This window comes from Malaclemys terrapin, unplaced genomic scaffold (genome assembly GCF_027887155.1).
Source record: "Malaclemys terrapin pileata isolate rMalTer1 unplaced genomic scaffold, rMalTer1.hap1 scaffold_96, whole genome shotgun sequence".
NCBI classification, from domain to species: domain Eukaryota; kingdom Metazoa; phylum Chordata; order Testudines; family Emydidae; genus Malaclemys; species Malaclemys terrapin.
Window position 1 is genome coordinate 17,501 of NW_026530236.1, and position 5,000 is coordinate 22,500.

The following is a 5,000-nucleotide window of genomic DNA, read 5'->3' on the forward strand; positions in this document are numbered from 1 at the left end:
CCGGGCGTCACCCCACTCCGAGGGCAGAGCGGCAGTGGTCTTGAGGACCACAGAGGGGGGGCTTAATAGTCGAGACGGAGCCGGTCCGGGGGAGGCTTAATAGTCGTCCCCCGAGGACTCCGGGGGCAGGCTTAATAGTCGTTCCAGGAGAGGCTTAATAGTCGTCCCCCCGAGTACTCCGGGGGCAGGCTTAATAGCCATTCCCCAGGCGGTCCGGCGGAGGCTTAAGAGTCGTGCTTAGCGGCCACCAGGTCAACCCGCGGAATCTACTGGGTTGACCTGGTGGCCGCTTTGCTTTCCGGCCCGGGCGTCACCCCACTCCGAGGGCAGAGCGGCAGTGGTCTTGAGGACCACAGAGGGGGGGCTTAATAGTCGAGACGGAGCCGGTCCGGGGGAGGCTTAATAGTCGTCCCCCGAGGACTCCGGGGGCAGGCTTAATAGCCATTCCCCAGGCGGTCCGGCGGAGGCTTAAGAGTCGTGCTTAACGGCCACCAGGTCAACCCGCGGAATCTACTGGGTTGACCTGGCGGCCGGTTTGCTTTCCGGCCACCAGGTCAACCCATTGGATTCGACGGGTTGACCTGGTGGCCGCTTTGCTTTCCGGCCCGGGTGTCACCCCACTCCGAGGGCAGCGCGGCAGTGGTCTTGACGACCACAGAGGGGGGGCTTAATAGTCGAGACGGAGCCGGTCCGGGAGAGGCTTAATCGTCATCCCCCGACAGTGTGTGTGTGGGGGGGAGGCTTAGCAGTCTTCCCCCCAGGCTGGGTGGGGGCCTGGCGGGAGGCGTCGCAGTCTTCCCCCGGGCGGTCCGGTGGGGGAGGCTTAGCAGTCGTCCTCAGGGTGGTCCGGGGGTGGGGGGAGGCCTCACAGTCGTCCCTGGGAGAGCCGGGTCGGCGGCGGTGGCGGGTGTCAGGCTTTACATCCAGCCTCCGGAGGGTGAGCGTCCTCGGACGCGCTGCAGCTGCCGCAGAGAGGCGGCCTCTGAGGCAGGGAGCGGGGCACCGAGGCTGGGGAGTGGGGAGCAGGAGCCGTGGGGTGGGGGGCGTTCAGGACAACAGGTCAAGCCCCGGGTAGCGGCTGTCAAATGTTCAAAGTCCCCACCGGGACAACAGGTCAACCCCAGGGGAAGCAGCTGTAAAATTTTCAAAGTCCCCGTTCGGCCACCAGGTCAACCCGCTGAATCTATTGGGTTGACCTGGCGGCCGGTTTCCTTTCCGGCCACCAGGTCAACCCAATGGATTCAACGGGTTGACCTGGTGGCCGGTTTGCTTTCCGGCCCGGGCGTCACCCCACTCCGAGGGCAGAGCGGCAGTGGTCTTGAGGACCACAGAGGGGGGGCTTAATAGTCGAGACGGAGCCGGTCCGGGGGAGGCTTAATAGTCGTCCCCCGAGGACTCCGGGGGCAGGCTTAATAGTCGTTCCAGGAGAGGCTTAATAGTCGTCCCCCCGAGTACTCCGGGGGCAGGCTTAATAGCCATTCCCCAGGCGGTCCGGCGGAGGCTTAAGAGTCGTGCTTAGCGGCCACCAGGTCAACCCGCGGAATCTACTGGGTTGACCTGGCGGCCGGTTTGCTTTCCGGCCACCAGGTCAACCCATTGGATTCGACGGGTTGACCTGGTGGCCGCTTTGCTTTCCGGCCCGGGTGTCACCCCACTCCGAGGGCTGCGCGGCAGCGGTCCTGAGGACCACAGAGGGGGGGCTTAATAGTCGAGAGGGAGCAGGTCCGGGGAAGGCTTAGCAGTCTTCCCCCGGGCGGTCCGTTGGGGGAGGCTTAGCAGTCGTCCCCAGGGCGGTCCGGGGGTGGGGGGAGGCCTCACAGTCGTCCCTCGGAGAGCCGGGTCGGCGGCGGTGGCGGGCGTCAGGCTTTACGTCCAGCCTCCGGAAGGTGCGCGTCCTCGGAGGCGATGCAGGCGCCGCAAAGGGGCAGCCTCCGAGGCAGGGAGCGGAGCACCGAGGCTGGGGAGAGGGGAGCAGGAGCCGGGGGCTGGGGGGGGTGGGGTGGGGGGGGGGCGTTCAGGACAAGCGGTCAAGCCCCGGGGAGCAGCTGTCAAATGTTCCAAGTCCCCACTCGGCCACCAGGTCCACCCCAGTCTAGCAATGGGGTTGACCTGGCTGATGGCCGGTTAGTGTCAAGGTAAACTCACCGTCGTCCACAGGAGGGCAGCTCTCAGGCCGTCCGGCTGCGGCTGACTCTGGGGCGGTGCCCGGTCCCGGCAGCGAGGGGCGGGGGGGGGGCGCGGAGCGACACGGAGCTAACCGGCCCCCGGGGCCGGGGGCGCCTCCCGCGACTTTGGGGGCCGCGGGTCGTCAGTGGCGTGCAGGCCGGGCCTCTCCCGGGGGATTCGGGGGGGGGGGGGGGCGGTCCTGCGGGCCGGGCGCAGGGGGCTCGAGCGAGCCCGGGCCGGTCCGCCCCGGGGCCGGGGTCTCCGCCTGCGGCTCGGGGGGGCGCGGGTCGTCGGGGGAGGAAGCCCGGGGGAGCTGCACGCCGGCCTGCCAGGCCAGGCCAGGCCTGGCCTGGGTGGCCGCGGGGGGATTCGGGGCGGTCCCGCGAGCCGGCGGCCGGGCGCAGGGGGTCCGAGCGCGTCCGAGCGAGTCCGTCCCGGCCCCGGGGTCTCCCCCTGCGGCTCTGGGGGGCCGTGGGTCCCCGCTGGCGGAAGCCGCTGGGCGCTGGACACCCGCCGTCCGTCCCGCCTGGCCAGGCCTGGCCTGGGTGGCCGCGGGGCGGGGGATTCGGGGCGGTCCCGCGAGCCGGCGGCCGGGCGCAGGGGGTCCGAGCGCGTCCGAGCGAGTCCGTCCCGGCCCCGGGGTGTCCCCCTGCGGCTCTGGGGGCCGTGGGTCCCCGCTGGAGGAAGCCGCTGGGCGCTGGACACCCGCCGTCCGTCCCGCCTGGCCAGGCCTGGCCTGGGTGGCCGCGGGGGGATTCGGGGCGGTCCCGCGAGCCGGCGCCCGGGCGCAGGGGGTCCGAGCGAGTCCGTCCCGGGCCCGGGGCCTCCCCCTGCGGCTTTGGGGGCCGTGGGTCCCCGCTGGCGGAAGCCGCTGGGCGCTGGACACCCGCCGTCCGTCCCGCCTGGCCAGGCCTGGCCTGGGTGGCCGCGGGGCGGGGGGATTCGGGGCGGTCCTGCGGGCCGGCGGCCGGGAGGGTCCGGGCCAGTCCGCCCCATGCCCGGGGTCTCCCCCAGCGGCTTCGGTGGGTCCTCCGCGGAGGAAGCCGGGTGGGGAGCCGGACCCCAGGCGCCCAGACCCGTGACCTGCGGCCGCGACCTCCGACTCGGCAGGAGCGACGAGGGGCTTTCCGGCCCGTCCCCCCCCTCTCCTTCCTCCCCAGAAAAGGAGAGAGAGCTGGCTCGGACCGGGAAAAGCTGCCTACGGCACCTGGGATTCCCAGGCGGTCACCCATCCAAGTACTAGCCAGGCCCGGGACGGTTTACCTTCCGAGATCGGACGGGATCGGGGGCGTTCGGTCCGGTATGGCCGTAGGCACCCGGCCCCCGCGCCTCCTCGCCCGCTTTCCCCTGCCGACGCCCGGGCCTGCCGCACGGTGAGCCCCGGTCGGACTGCCCCCCTGCGGCAGGGCCCCCGTCTCTCGCGGGCCCGGTCCTTTTTTCCTTCTCGAGCTCCGGGGCCCGGGCTGGCCGCCAGAGCCCCTCCGCCCGCCCGCCCTCCCCGGCGTCGGGGAAAATATTGTCCCGGACATCCAGTGCGCCCTGATCCTGTCAGCCGGGGGGGGGGGTGGGTGGGTGGAGGGGGGGCAGTCCCTCGCTGCGGCCGGGGAGGGTGAGCCCAGGGCGGCTTGCCTGCCGTCCGAGTCCCCTCTCGGCCACCAGGTCAACCCCGAGCCGAAAGGGCTGAAAAATTTTCAGAGTCCCCTCCCGGGCACCAGGTCAACCCGTGGAATCGAACGGGTTCGCCTGCTGGCCGGTTCGCTTCCCGGCCACCAGGTCAACCCGTAGGTTTGAACGGGCACGCCCGGTGGCCGCTTTCCCGTCCGGTCACCAGGTCAACCCGGATCTCCCTCCTTCCCTGGGCGCCCCCTCCTCGGAGGCGTCAGGTTCCATTTTCTTTTTCCCCCCAGACTTCCAGGGGCCCGATCCAGTCGGCCGGGAGGCAGTCCCTCGCTGCGGCCGGGGTGGGTGAGGCCAGGGCGGCTTGCCTGCCGTCCGAGTCCCCTCTCGGCCACCAGGTCAACCCCGAGCCGAAAGGGCTGAACATTTTTCAGAGTCCCCTCCCGGGCACCAGGTCAACCCGTGGAATCGAACGGGTTCACCTGCTGGCCGGTTCGCTTCCCGGCCACCAGGTCAACCCGTAGGTTGCCGACGGGGCTAGCCAGTGGCCGGTTTGCTTTCCGGCCGCCAGGTCAACCCCTAGGTTTGAACGGGCACGCCCGGTGGCCGCTTTCCCGTCCGGTCACCAGGTCGACCCGGATCTCCCTCCTTCCCTGGGCGCCCCCTCCTCGGAGGCGTCAGGTTCCATTCTTTTTTCCAGACTTCCAGGGGCCCGATCCAGTCGGCCGGGAGGCAGTCCCTCGCTGCGGCCGGGGAGGGTGAGCCCAGGGCGGCCTGGTCCATGTCTCTAGTGGGCCCGATCCTTTTTTGGGGTGTTTTTTTTTTTTTTTCCGAGCTCCGGGGCCCGGCCCGCCCGGGCAGCCCTCCTCGGAGGCGTGGGGCGGATTTCCCCCCCCCCCCCCCAGACTTCCAGGGGCCCGATCCTGTCGGCCGGGAGGATGTCCCTCGCTGCGGCCGGGGAGGGTGAGCCCAGGGCGGCCTGCTTGGCGGCCGGGTCCATGTCTCTAGTGGGCCCGATCCTTTTCTTCCCTTTTCCGGCTCCGGGGCCCGGGGTGGCCGGGTAGCCCTCCGCGGTGGCGTCGGCAAATTTTTTTAAAAAATCAGACTTCCGTGGGCCCGATCCTGACGGCCGGGAGGCAGTACCTCGCTGCGTCCGGGGACGGTGAGACGCTCGGCCACCGGGTCAACCCGGAGGAAGCGGGCTGGGGGAAAAAAAA

At 70.6% G+C, this 5,000-nt stretch overlaps 1 non-coding gene across 1 annotated transcript; it reads right to left on the reverse strand.

Moving 5' to 3' along the window:
* Positions 1-3,361: 3,361 nt before the first annotated feature.
* LOC128829822 (5S ribosomal RNA) lies at positions 3,362-3,480 on the reverse strand. Its single transcript, XR_008443489.1, has one exon. It is a non-coding gene; the product is annotated as a 5S ribosomal RNA (ribosomal RNA).
* Positions 3,481-5,000: the final 1,520 nt, after the last annotated feature.